At 43.9% G+C, this 14,121-nt stretch overlaps 1 protein-coding gene and 1 long non-coding RNA gene across 6 annotated transcripts in view; one reads left to right on the top strand and one right to left on the bottom strand.

Annotated features, from left to right (window-relative positions):
- Positions 1–5,869: 5,869 nt before the first annotated feature.
- On the bottom strand, positions 5,870–7,833 carry LOC143820272 (uncharacterized). The gene is made up of 2 exons (XR_013225297.1): positions 7,702–7,833; positions 5,870–6,214 (listed from the first exon to the last, which is right to left on the bottom strand). It is a non-coding gene; the product is annotated as an uncharacterized LOC143820272 (long non-coding RNA).
- Positions 7,834–12,154: 4,321 nt separating this feature from the next.
- OSBPL3 (oxysterol binding protein like 3) overlaps positions 12,155–14,121 on the top strand; it is a 102,131-nt gene continuing 100,164 nt past the window's right edge. Inside the window, exon 1 of one of the 5 annotated variants that reach the window (XM_077304608.1) lies at positions 12,155–12,364. The gene's annotated coding sequence lies outside the window, so the exon portion shown is untranslated. Of the gene's footprint in view, positions 12,463–13,570; positions 13,698–13,731; positions 13,752–14,121 lie in introns of those variants that run through there. The other 4 variants (XM_077304606.1, XM_077304605.1, XM_077304609.1 and 1 more) reach the window with 4 other exon arrangements.

Below are 14,121 nucleotides of genomic sequence, written 5' to 3'. Positions count from 1 at the left end.
TGCAGTGGAGGACCTCTGGGTGGCCTAAGCACTGAATCTATGCTTCCATCATCACAGGCCTTCCCCACACACACACCTTAAAAGGACAGTCAAGAGGAAGACTAGCTGGTCTTTATAACCCCGCTTTTCACTTATCTTGCTTTGCAACAAGCTTAGCATGCTGCAAAGTGCAAAACCATATTGCAATGCATCTGTAAAATGCATCACTATGATTGTAGAGAGTCTAGGCATTGGTCTCTTCCCCCCTCCCCCCTCCCCTTTGCCCAGGGCTAAGGACCAAACAGCTAAGTAGGAAACTGACAAGCAGTTCCCCATCTCTCTGCTCCCCCTTTAAATTTTAAATGGCCGCCTCTCCAAACCACCAGGAATGCTCTGAAACACATTTTGGGCATTTCAGAGGGTGATGTTTGAGCCATTTAAATAATTGCATTTCCCAATTCGGGTTGTTTTGTGCCAGAAACGAGCCATTCTCACGTCAATTTCAGCCCGAAACAGTCTGAAACACAAATGCCTAGTGCTTCATGCATTCTGGTCTTCTGTTAAGTTTTTCAGTCATGATAGGCTATACAATTAAAGACAATCCATTGTTCTCCTAGGGCATACTGGAGTTGTTCAGATTTAATGGATGATCTAAAATTTAGGCACTGCTGTCAAAACAAAGATATGGATTCTGTTGGAAACCAAGAGAGTCACTGCTCTGACTTCAAATGCATTAGAAATACATTACTTCATTATGAGTCATTAAAAACTTAGTATTTATGGGAAGACAAGATTTTAGATTGGCAAGTGTGTTGGAGCTCTTAGTTGTTTGTCAAATTATTTATGAAAAAGAAATGAAATCACTATCCCTATCACCTCTTCCCCATTAGAACTGCAGCTTGCAGAAGGCTTGAGTGTATTTGAGTGGGTTTTAGCTTCACCATTGTGAAACAATAAGATGTTGAGGAGAAAGGCCTTGGCTACCATCCAATATAGACATTCCAACGCTATTAAGACCATTATGAGCAATGGGGTTTAAACGGCTATTATTGAATTGGATTCTGTCCATGCTCTTCTTGTGTTGTTCTTTGATTTTTTGGACTTTGCTAAGTAGCCTCTCAAACTTGCCTGGTTTTCCTTTGTCCTTTGTGTAAAATGCTTATGCAAGCCTTCTCCCTGCAGTTTTATCTAGCTTTCAATCCAACAAAGCATAACCTTCCTCCATTTGTGCTGTCCATTTTGAAGATGATGAGCCATCATGACAGAATGGCCCACCTACCTCTCCTTTCTGGTCCTACCCCCTCAATCCCTCCCTCCTCCATACATCCCCCACCCACCTTCATCTCCTTCCTGTTCCCTCATCTCAGACACACACAGTGGCCATCCATTGGCAGCTGCAGTGTCTCCCCACTTCCCAGGACTGCCCTGCTGTGCAGAGGGCAGGACCAGCCTGGGAATGGGGCAATCACCACAGCAGAGCTCCAAGGCCCTGCTGGTGGTGGCCATGGCATCTCCCTACTTCTCCAGCCTGCCCTGCTCTGTGGAGGGTGGGGCTGGTATGGGAAGTGGCCCCTGTCGCGGCAGAGCTCCAAGGCCCAGGGATCAGCTTTGGAGCTCTACTGGAGGCAGCCATGGCCCCTCCCTGCTTCCTTGGACTGCCCTGCTCTGTGGAGGGTGGGACTGCTGCAGCTGCCATCTACTGGCACACTCCCTAAGGCAGGACAACAGACATCATGTCCGTTATCTTTTCCATTTTAGGGAATGTGCTAGTAGATGTGTGGCACATCAATACATTTCTTAATGATTTATTTTCAGTAAATGGTTGGTTTGTATAGCTATTTTATATACCTACTAGCAGCAAAGCCCATTTATTAAAAAGGCAAGAGGACGCTGTAGGGGCCCCAGGGCCCCCCGCCTCCCGGCAGCCTGAGGGCTTCGGTGCAGGCCCTGGGTGTGCTTTCCAGGCCACGGGGAAGGGCTCCCTCTTCCCCCCCCCTCGGCCCGAGTGCTTCCCTGCGGCCTGGAAAGCACACCTGGGGCCTCTGCAAGGCCACGGCTGTGCGTTGTAGACTGCAGGGAAGGGCTCCCTCTCCTGCGGCCGGGCCTCTGACCTGGGGCCCTACAAGTGGAGTGGCGGAGTCAGAGATGTGCCTGGCTCTAACAGCCAGGCACGTCTGTAAGGCAAAGGGTGAGGGTTTGGTGAGGGAGGGCAGGAGCTGTAGGGACAGGGCCAATCAGGGTGCAGCTGGCTGCACCCTGATTGGCCCTATTCCAACTCGGACAGGGAGGGCGGGAGCTGTAGGGGCAGGGCCAGCTGCACCCTGATTGGCCCTGGAGAGGCCGGACCGTTTGCCCCCCAAGGCTGTTTCACAATCATTTATAGGCACCAAATGGATAAGATATAGTTGGGGTCATGTAAAAAATTTCTCAGGAAAGAAGAGGTCCTGAGTGGGAAAAGTTTAAGAAGCCCTGCTGTAATCCACTAGCTCAAGGTCTGGTGTCTTTCAGATTGGGGATCATGGCTGAATCATTTATGGAATGTTTTGCCTTGAGTTTGTTTTCAAGCTCTTCATTTGATGTGAGACTTTTGAACAAATAATAAGAATAACTGGTTTTCTTTGTGGGCTGTTTTGTACCACAGACCTAGAATACTGAGCTAAGGTCTAAGACTTCAACTTGGAAACAGGCAGTACCTCATCTACTAAAGTAAACAGGCAATGTTCATAAGTGGAACACCTGGGAATTGTAGGACTGGATTTGATGAAACATGACATAGGAAGTCACAGTCTCACCTCTTCCATCCCTAGCAACTAAGGCTGAGATCAATAAATATATAATATTATTTTAATGTAGTTAGGTATCAAACAGCAGAACATGTACATTTTTCTATACCTACTTATCATATGAATGTTATTGGAACTCTGCTGAGCATACATAGAGATGGAAATGAATAGTTAAATAGATTCCTTGACCTAATATAGAAAATGTTCATCTACATGCAACGTTTTAATTCCCTTCTTTCTTCAAGGTTCCCAAGACTCTCCCTTCTCCATTTTATCTTCACAACTCTCCTATGGAGTTGGTAAGGTTGAGACAGAGACTGGCATTAGGCAGTCTGAATATGGGGTTTTGAATCTGGGCCTCCCAATTTCTAATCCAACACTCTCATTCTTGGACAATATTGACTTTCTATGCCACTGATGGCCAAACCATAGCTTTATGGAATTATGACTACAATTATCATAAACTCCTACATGATGTATGGTAAGTGTTCCTGGCAATTGATCGGGTGAACTAAGATGTATCATTGACAAGTTACTGACTCAGAATTTGACTTTACATAAGCTAATATTCCTTCTCCTTAAACTGGCAATGGAATCCACTGTATTGTAATCAGATTTACATGGATCTAAAATGTACTGAAACCAAAGATGAGTGACTTCTAAATACTACAGATTAGCCTTTCATAATTCAAGTTTCATCACTTCAAAGATAAATGAAAGGGACTCTGGCACATGTACCTAAAAGCAAGTCCTGCTGAGTTCAAATTTCAAGTCACTATCAAGTGGTTAATAATGGACTTTGCCCTACTGTAATCAAGTGCTTCAAAGTACAATAAGACTCCAGTTCATCTCAGTTCCTGACAGTGCTATGCTAAGTAGAGTTACACACTTCTAAGCCTACTGACATGCATGAATTTAGAAAGGTATATCTTTGCTTAGGATGGCACTGTGAGATACTGATTCACTGTACCAGCTTCTTATTGGTGTTATGTAACTTTTTAACATAATTGGTGTGTGCCACGATTCAGCCTCTCCCTCATGTTATTCAGTCCTGATCATTTGCTTAGATATTATTCACATTTCAGGCAGGGCAAAAAAGAGTCAGTTTTACCCTTCTGCTCAATAGATGGAAGAAAATCTTCTCATTTCTTTCCAGAGGCCATGTTTAATGGGATCATACTTTAAATAAAAATGCTACAGTTGTTCTGACATCCTAACTAGAGATGATAAAAATTCAAACTGATTTTTTGGCCTCACTTGACCACAAAGTGAGAGGCCAAATAGTTAAAGTCCAGGGAGACCCAACTTTCAACCCCTGCTTGCTATGAAACTTCACGAGTTAGCTGTGCTCTCTCAGCACAACCTCCCTCAAAGGGTTGTTGTAAGTGGAGGATGAGAGAACTATGTTTAGTAAGTTACCCTTAGTTCTTTGGAAGGAGGTCAGGATTCTGGAGGTGCAGATTAGGAAACAATACAACATTGAAAAGTTTATAAAGCAAAATGCCATTACAGTAGAAAACTGCTTAAGCCCAGCCATGAAATGCTTGCCCAAAGGGAAATACCTAGCAGTCCAGCTGAAAGGATTGGCAAACCTCCTCATAGGAAAAGAAATCTTGCAAATGCAAAACAGCTTCCAATCATAATCTCTCACTTCAAGCTCTTGAGGCTTGAACATGCTGTATAAAAGCATTGTTTAAAAGAACATTCTTGATCTCTTCTTTATATATATATATATGGTGCTGGTAAAACCAGCTTTTATTGTGCTATGACAAGCCCAAGGTCACCCAGCTGGTTGCATGTGGGGGAGTGCGGAATCAAACCTGGCTCGCCAGATTAGAAGTCTATGCTCCTAACAACTACAACAAGCTGCCAAAATTACCAAGGTAAGTAGTGCCTGGATGAGGGACATGATTTACTCATGAGTAAACAGGGCAGGGTCCTCAAATTACTTATGAGTAAGTATTCACTGGGTAGAGGCTTTTCCTGGCCACCCTTGGTCCCAGAGGGCTAGCAGGGAGCCATTTCTGGGTCTCCTGCAGCCCCCTCTCCAAAAGGCATGCAGATGCTACCCCAGAATACAGATTGCTTCCCACCCACCATGTTCTCTGAGTTAAAAGAGGTCCAGTGGCCAGGGCAACTTACTGGCAGCAGGGCATGCTCTGAAGCTGGCTCCTCTTCCACCCAGAAAACCTCTGAAACAGTCAGGAAGTTTGAGGCAGAGATCTGATTCCTTATTAGCCTTAACTGGCTGAGAGCTCCCCTCCTGATTGAACCTAGGGCCTTTGGTAAGCAAAGCATATATATGCTTTACCACAGAGTCACAGCCTTTCTCTATAAACAAACAACAGTACTCTTTCTTTCATACCTTCTGATACCTGTGTTTCATCTGTCTTGTATTTCAAGAAACAAAATGATAGGGTAGAGAAGATTGCATTTCCCTTATGGTTTTCCTAAGGAGCACCATTGATTTATGTATGCTAAACATGTACCGCTGCTTCTGCTGCCCATCTCCTGAGCCTTCCCTACTCTCCTGAGGGCAGGGACAGCCTCAGAAGACAGGTGGTAACAGTGCAGCAAGCTCAGCACCGGGCCTCACCAGCTGCCACTGCCTCTGCCATCTGTCTTCTGAGCCATTCCTGCTTTGTTGATGGCCAAGCCAGGTGGCAGACATGGCGGTGGCACGGCCTGCAGGGCTTAATGCTGGGCTTCGCTGGCCATCATCTACTGTCACGGGACTACAGACATAATTTCTGTAGTCACAGTTGTTTCAGGGGGGCGTGTCTGTAGATGTTTCCACATGAAAAACTGGCTGGTACTATATAGAAATTCTAGAGCATGCTACGGAATGTAGGCCTGCCCAAGACTTTAAACATTCGATGTCTCTGTATGTGAGGGGGGATAAGGCAAAGAAAGTACTCTTCATATACTCTCCCTAAACCACTTAATTTAGTGAAATGTTTTATTTGATATATGGACTCCCCTAGCCTGCAAGGAACCATAACAGAACTAGACCAAATAGAATCATCATTTCCTGGAAGGAATATTACAACGAAAGCACACACCAGGAGTGTTTTCTGGACTCTTTTTGTTGATCCCAAGAGAATGACTATTTGCTGGTCTAGTTTATTGTTACGAGTATCTAGTATCAGAGATTCATTTACACTAGGAGCCACATGCAGCAGACATGTAGACAAGACAGAATGTGCACAAATTCCTGCAGTCCATTGTATGCTAATCTTGTGAGATTAGTTTGAGTCTCGTTGTTCTGATCAAATTCTTTGTTGTTAACTCACTGAATGCTACCAAAGCTTTCTGATACTTCTGCCTTGTTAATGTGCTGCCAACACGAAGAATGACTATTATTAGCTGAATGTCGGTTTAGCTTTGTTCCATCACATGGTTCAAGGTCCAGTTGCTACAGTGAATTTCCAGCTCTTTGCTCTTGAATAAGGCTATAAAAAGGCATTATACAAATACATCGAAATTAGCAGTAATTAAACCAGCCTACTACAATGCTTGTGCACTGCTGTTCTTAGTTAGCCAGCCCACTCATTACCAAGATTCAGGAACGAAGACCTTTCTAATGCTCTGCATGAACAATCTATTTCCCCTCTATACTTTGCCTCCCTGGCTAATTTATAATTGGACTGAACCCTGTGAATGACAATCAAATCCTATATAAAAACATATCTCACTGATGAAGTGAATGAAAAAAAAATGTCCATAGAATAACTGGAATCCAAAATGGGATGGAATTAACTTTACCCTGTTGGTGGTTTAGAAGGGAAAGATTTTTTATCCTATAATTATAAAGTATTTTTTTCAGTCCTTATAACCTATAACGGGCTTTGACAGATAATGGCAAATCTATTTTATATGAATGCATGGAACTGCCTTATACTGAGTCCAGCCATTTGTCTGTCTTTCCCATCCATCTGTTTTGACTGGCTGTGGCTCTATAGTGTCTCAGATATAGATATTTCCTGTGCGGCTGAGCAACAGTCTCTTTCCTAAGAGTTAGACTGCAGTCTTTTACGTCTTACTTATTTGTAAGTAAATATTATACTATTATTTGCCACACAAAATTCTAGAATAGAGGCTATTCTGGTGCCAGACTCCATAATTCCTATAACAAAATGTTTCCATTCTGGGACAGTTCCCCTCCTTCTATAATAGCTAATGCAGCTTGCCATATGGATCCTCCAAGTCATTTTGGAATTCCTGTATCAGGAAGAAACATCTCCAGGCTATGGGAGGGCAGGGCCAGAGCAGGGCCACAAATACGTTTAGATGCCAGGGTAGAAAATCCCAGTCTACTATTTCTTGCTCTAATTAACAAAAGGCACCCTCCACTAGGAATTCCTTTTTGCAAATATCACTGGCATAAAAAGGATTACACAGCTTCCATTCACTTGTATAGATTGTACATAGCAAGATATTCTAATTAGGTAAAGGTAAAGATATCCCCTGTGCAAGCACCGAGTCATGTCTGACCCTTGGGGTGACGCCCTCTAGTGTTTTCACAGCCATTACCGTTTACCCTTCAGCAAGCTGGGTACTCATTTTACCGACCTTGAAAGGATGGAAGGCTGAGTCAACCTTGAGCCGGCTGCTAGGATTGAACTCCCAGCCTCATAGGCAAAGCTTTCAGACAACATTTCTGCTGCCTTATCACTCCGCCACAAGAGGCTCTCTAATTAGGTGGTATTGTATGAATCAGAGCAAAAGGACACTCAACATCTGTCTTGAACAATGGGGGCACCATCCTTCTCCATCTTTCACCACTTCTGGTGAGGAAACTCTCCATCTGATTGGGAAAACCGACTTGGCAAGTTAGAAAGGGCAAGACCACACTGATAAGATCTGTAGTGTCCTAAGGATATCAGTCTCCAGAAGGGACCTGGGGATCCCCCATAATTACAGCTCATCTCCATATTACCTTGATAAATACCCTTGGAGATAATGAATGTTTTGGAGGGTGGACTCTTTGGCATTGTATCCTACTCGCTCCCTGTCCTCCCCAGCTCCATCCCCAGATCTCCAGGAGTTTCCCAACCTGAATCTGGTCACCTTACGCCCCCATCCCTACTAGTGGGACCTGGCAACCCTAAGGTATCACTTTATCTGTGATGTCATCCACAGTGAACACAAAGGAAATATAAATTCAAGTGGGTAGCCATGTTGGTCTGAAGCAGCAGAACACATTTAGGGACCAGTGGCACCTTTAAGACCAACAAAGTTTTATTCAAGCTTTTATGTGCATGCACACTTCCTCAGATTCAGTGTCAAACAAAGGAATTATTTGATGCTTACCTAGATGGCATTACCTGCTTTTCATTCTGATTTTCAGAATGTTGAGCATATAGAAACACTATGCAGTACACCATGTGGCTTTTGCTGACAGACCTATAAAAGCAATCTGTAGGAGGCAACTCTAGGGTTAAACATAGCACTTCAAAATAGCACTACAGCTATAAGAAGAATGGTTATGAGGACTTGAGTGACATGACAAATGTGGGACTTTAATAATTTGAAGAAATTAAATTTCTTTCAAATGGAACAAAACAGATTGCTACTCCCTCAGTCATAGTGCGGTCCTAAGAATGCTTTCCTAGGAGTAAACTTGAGCAGGATTCTAAATAGACTTGCTTAGGCTTGCTCAGTCAGTCTAACAGGGAAAAAATCATTTCTAAACTAGACAGTGGTTTAAAAGCAACCTGCCCTGAGTTGATGGCTTAATTTAGCATATAATTTCATTTAGAATCACAGTTCATCAAAGATTAATTGAATTATATTGTGTATATAGAACAGAGATTCTTTCTGCAATAACTCAAGGTGGATTATAGCATTGCTGTACAAGATATAAATTAAAATTAACAAAACATGAGCCTTTGTATATTATTGTGTTGCCCTGTTGAGCTGCACCCTCTCAGCCGGGTGGTTGTGCCAAGGCAGAGTCCAGTCCAGGAGGGTGGGAGCCAAAGGGAATAGAGTTTTCTGCAATTGGGGAGGGAAGCAGAGTCAAACTGAGCTGGAGTTGTAAGCCAGGGTGAGAGTCAAGACACAGACCGGATTCAGGAGTGAAGTCAAGAGCCAAGCTGAAGGTTGAAGAGCCGGTGTGTAGTTGGAAGAGAAGCCGAGGGTCAAAGAGCCAAAGTGTGGTTGGAAAACAAGCCAAGAGTCAAAGAGCCAAAGCGTGGTTGGGAGACAAGCTAAGGGTCACAGAAGTGCTAGTTGTTGTTTGAACTGTTGTGTTTTATCAGTACTGATTTGAAGAGAGCTGCATTGACATTGTTTGGCTGAAGTGGCCCAGAATAGCTAGCACTCATCTATAGATTTTGCAGCATTTCTTTTGCCAATGTGATGTTCAGAATCTGGTCTGGCCCATGAATACTGTTGCTGGGCCCTGTTGACAAATTCTAACCTAAAATCAAGAAGCCTTAGAAGAACTGATCTTGAAGACTGAGGAAAATTGTTTACCTTTCCATAAATCATTTTACATTAACTTTTCCCCAGAAATGCTGCTTTTCAGGATTCAAAAGACATTGGATTGGTGCACCAAGGCTGCCATCTTAATTTCAGTGCCACAAAGAGCTGCCCGTTGTCTGGGAGAGCATGTCCTTTCCGTTTAATAGAGCCTTAATGGGAAGTTAGTTACCAGGTGATATTATTTACCACCATGCCATGAAAAGCTTCCACTGCCCATTTCTACTCAGTAATCCAATTGCAGGGTCAGAACATTTTTCTCCAGGCCTGTTGGTGACTCTGCCCACACAAACACTACAAACAACATGCAGTTTTGTTGTTTATTGCACTAAACTATTGTGTTGTGCTATTTCACAATTGTGTAACAAAGAAGCTTTGAAGATCCCACAATGCAATCCTCAAAATAAATGCATCACCAAGAAGTTATTTTGGGCTTTATTTTGTCTATAATTATCTTTCAAGGAATCCCCCCCTCCCCCAATACATAGACATTCTAGCTAAGTGGATCTGTAACTGCAGCTGGGGCTGCTGCTTCTGCTTTTGTCTGAGCACACAATAGCCATTTTTCTTTCAGGCAAGCATTCCTCACAAACTGCTTTCTTCATCAGTTAAGCCCACATGTGCTTATGACTCACCTTACTTCAAAACATTTTCAGATGGGAGCTCTGTAACCTCAAAAACGTATTCACGCACAATGGATTTTCACAATGTAATTATACAAAGACCCTTGGAACAACTGAGTTTTTCACAGAATGTAACCCGAATGTAAACCTCAAACAAAATTAAATTAAGGTATGATTTTACTTTGTGATCAATTATGTTTCTAATAAGCAATGGACTAGCACTAGCTTTTGTATCTACCAGTATTCAATTAACATATATGTAACTTCCAGAGATTTGCATGTGTGGGAATGTACAATGTCCTTGATCCCCATGCATGCAACTATATGACTATTTATATATATATGTAATAATAACTTGTCAATGTGGTTCAGTGACTATATAGGACAGACTGCTTTCCGTATAGAACAGATGATAAATAGTCACAAATCTAAATTACGGAAATGCCCATCAAATCTTTTGTGAATGATTTTTGTCAGACAGCTCCAAGGGATGGACTATGAAGTGGCAGCATGAAATGTATGCATTGGGGCTTGATTTCTTTTCTCATTGCCAAGCCTCATGGAAGGCATAAAGGTGGACAATTTTGTGATGAAAATTTCATGCAGGGAATACCTTTAATTTATTTTATTTTGCCTTCCTCTCAAACAACAGATTCTAAAATAAAATTAAATACATAGTTCAAATCCAGCAACCATACCGAAAATCATATAAGATAAAATACAGCTTTATTAATTTCTAGTGCAATGCTAAACAGGGTAATGGGCTTGGAACAGTGTAACTCTGCTTACAACTGTACCATTACACACCCAGATTCCCTTTTAATATATTTTAAAAATATTTTTTATATTTTTTAAAATATTTTCCAGCCTTGTCTGAAAGTCATGGGGGGGGGGGACAGGGAGGGCTTTTAAAAGTTGTCAGGAAAATTGTTCCATAGTACTGTAAAAGAGAAAGTCTGAGAATGGAGGTCACAGAGACAGGGAACTGTGGTGATGCTCTAAGGTGCCTAAGGGAGAGAAGGTCCTTCAGCTATGTAGTCCTAGGTCATGTGGGGCTGTAGAAAGTGGGGCAGCAGCATTTATGCTGAACACTTTTTATTGTGCTGTCCATTCTTTTCAACCGACAAAAATGGCCTGTCATGTTCTTAAGATTAGATTTCTTCCTTCCTTCCCTTCACATGACACATTATTAAGCAATATATATTGCATAACAGGGTCATACTGCAATAAGCTATACCCAGCAGTATAGATCACAGTCCCAATAATTTATTCAGGAGAGTTTGCAAACCATCTTGTACAGTGGAACTCTATTACCTGCGTAGAAAAACCCTCTTGAATCGTTTGCATAGTTTGAGGAAGGCCAGACGAATGGGCGCTCTCCTCACCTCCTTGATAGGTCATTCCACTTGGTAGGAGTCCCAAAGAAGAAAATGTGTGTGGTGACATTCTTCCAGTTCTTCAAGGAACCTATGTTTTCGAGCATGGCTTTAATCACAGTTGTGTTAACATCTAACAAAGTGGGTAAAAGGTAAAGGTAAAGGTATCCCCTGTGCAAGCACCGAGTCATGTCTGACCCTTGGGGGTGGTTTGCCAGTGCCTTCCCCATAAAGTGGGTACAAGTCCACAAAGCTTGTGCTGTAACACATTTGACTTCAAGGTGTCACATGACCTTTTAAATTTTTTTAGCATGAAGATGGCATTCAAGCTAATAATAGGGTACTCTTGTATTTTCAAAAAGGCACGTATTTAAATTTTTCATGTTTAAACCATGGCTTTTGTCTTCTCAGCAGGCAGCCATATTATTAGCAGTGAGTTCCATAATTCCATTTCTGCTATGCTTGAAGCTATCAAGTAAACTTGAACCACCGATACCACAGACATAACTAATAGGGAGATACACAAATAACAGACCTTTAAAACTTTAAGTAGGTTTGTGGTATTATGTTGTATTACGTACTATTACGCTGAAGCAAGCACTCAGTGAGTTCTTTGCTCACTAACCACAAGGCAGCATTTTTAGAATATCGATGAAAGGTGCAAAAACATTCATTTAAGATACTGACTTTTGGTATCAGCGTTACTAAAAATAGCTCACCTACTTCCCGCTTCGATCCACCAATCCCCCCCCCCCCCAACTCTCTGGCTAATTATAACACTGTTTTGGTGAAGTATTTTAGTCCCAGCCAATGGAATTTCTCCTACGGGGGTCGGGGTCCCTGGGAGCCAATCAACCACGAGATCGGGGCGTTAGCAGGGCAGCGTCCTAACGAGCTCTGGTTGAAGCTCGCGTGTTTGGCAAGAGGCGTCCATCTCCTGTCAGCTCAAATAGAGAATGGTGCCAAGACGTTGATGCGATTACTCGCAGAGTTCCTCGAGAAGCTCCGCCCCACCTTTAGAGCAGCCAGTAGCGCCCGCCGTCTCGGAAGAGGCGGGGTGGGACCCGCAGACTCTTTCCTTTTGTCGCTGCACTGAGCGCCGCCACAGCATGAGAAGGTGACTACTCAAAGGCAAGAGTCCAGAGAAATTTGAACTATGCTTGGAGGTGCCTGAACAGGTCTGGGGACACTTCCTGCCGCCAAATAAAAGTCAAGGTAGCCCGCTTTGCTTTCGTTTACCCTCCCTGCTTCTGCAGTTGATTCTCTCCCCGCTGATGCTTTGGAGCAATCGCTCTAGGCTCTTTGGGTTAACAAACTCTGCTTCTAGTTTTCTCAATGAGAATTATTTAGACCGAGGCGCCCCGGTAAGGGCTGTCGCTAGGTTATGAGGCTTGCAGGGGTTTTTTTAGTTTTTCTGCCGAGTTGAGCTGTTTGAAAGGTCTAAAGCCCCCCCGCCCCCGATTGCTTTTCATTGAAATGCTTCTTCATTGCCCGAGTCTTGCGTCTGGCCACCTCCGATGGCACGTTCTTGGGGCTGGTTGTTCCTCGTTTACCAAATAATCACGGGGGCGGGGGGCTGGTTGTTCCTCATTTACCAAATAATCACGGGGGGGCGGGGTTAGGATGCCGGCGTCGTAGATCTACGGGTTAGGGCACAATCTTAGAGACACTTTCGTGGGATTGAGCCCCATTGATTAAAACTGGAGTTACATTTTAGCCCTGTTTAAGTTTGTTCTCTTAGTCTGGTTTCTTAAAAAAACACAGAGATACCCCCAAAAAAGAACCCTGACCGATTTTCTTACGTCGGACAATGGGAAGCATGCATGGGGTTGTGATGCAAAGCCGAAGTAATTATGGAAACTGTAAATCGCTAAGCTCAGGAAGAGGTTCAGTAAAGCTGGTTTGGGATTAGTTTGTTGCCGTGAAATCCCGACTGTCTGCAGGGCACCGATCGTCCTCCTGGGACGGAATTGCCTCGCTCTGCCTCAGGGACTCAAAAAGCCTCTCGTTGCAATAAGCACCTTTTCTTCTCCGTTCGGGTTCAACGGAAAGGCTTGCCTCTGGGGTATCTTATCCCTCGACTCGTCCGCGCGAGTGTCTGCCCGCCCGCACCGCATCACCTCTCCCTACCTGGCCAAGGAGGAGAGCTCGCTGACATCATGGAAACACCCGTCTGCCTGGCAGAGAGTAAGCGAACGCCCCCTCCTTCCTGCTGAGTTCTAGCGGGAGATTCCCCTTGGTGTATAGTGCTGTCAGTCAACCGCGATTGTTTGCTTTCGCTCTGCAGTCTCCCTTGAAACCGAGCCTAGCTGTTCCTCCCCTTTCTTGCCGGCGAAGGGAGCATCGCGCGCGCGGGTAGAGCTGCTTAAAGAGATCATCTCTGTGGTTGTCGCTCCCGCCCGTGGTGTTATTGCAGGTGTTCTCCGGTGAATTACATTTTGGCTTTAGTGGTAGGTGGCCCTAGGTGGCGAAAAGCTGCTTGAGTTTCTCTCTGCCGGTGCAAGGTAACTCTCAGGTGGGCAGAGGGTTCATGCTGGAGAGGGCTTGTGGCTTCAGAGTTTTGAAGTAGGGAACTCCTTTTGATACCAAATGGTTTGAGTAAAATAACTATTTTTCCCCTTTTCTGTCCCCACCCCCTTTTATTGTATTGCTTTGTATATGGACTGTTGCCTGTAGTGTGTGTGTAAAGGTAAAGGTATCCCCTGTGCAAGCACTGAGTCATGCCTGACCCTTGGGGTGACGCCCTCCAGCGTTTTCATGGCAGACTCAATACGGGGTGGTTTGCCAGGGCCTTCCCCAGTGTGTATGTAAAGCCATGCAAAAAGGTGATTTTATCTCTGAAGGCAGAGGTCTCCAACCTGAGGCCCGTGGGCA

The sequence above is a fragment of the Paroedura picta genome, chromosome 11 (genome assembly GCF_049243985.1).
Source record: "Paroedura picta isolate Pp20150507F chromosome 11, Ppicta_v3.0, whole genome shotgun sequence".
Classification (NCBI taxonomy): Eukaryota; Metazoa; Chordata; class Lepidosauria; order Squamata; family Gekkonidae; genus Paroedura; species Paroedura picta.
The sequence above is the reverse complement of the archived record's forward strand: the minus strand, read 5'-3'. Positions and strand labels throughout refer to the sequence as shown.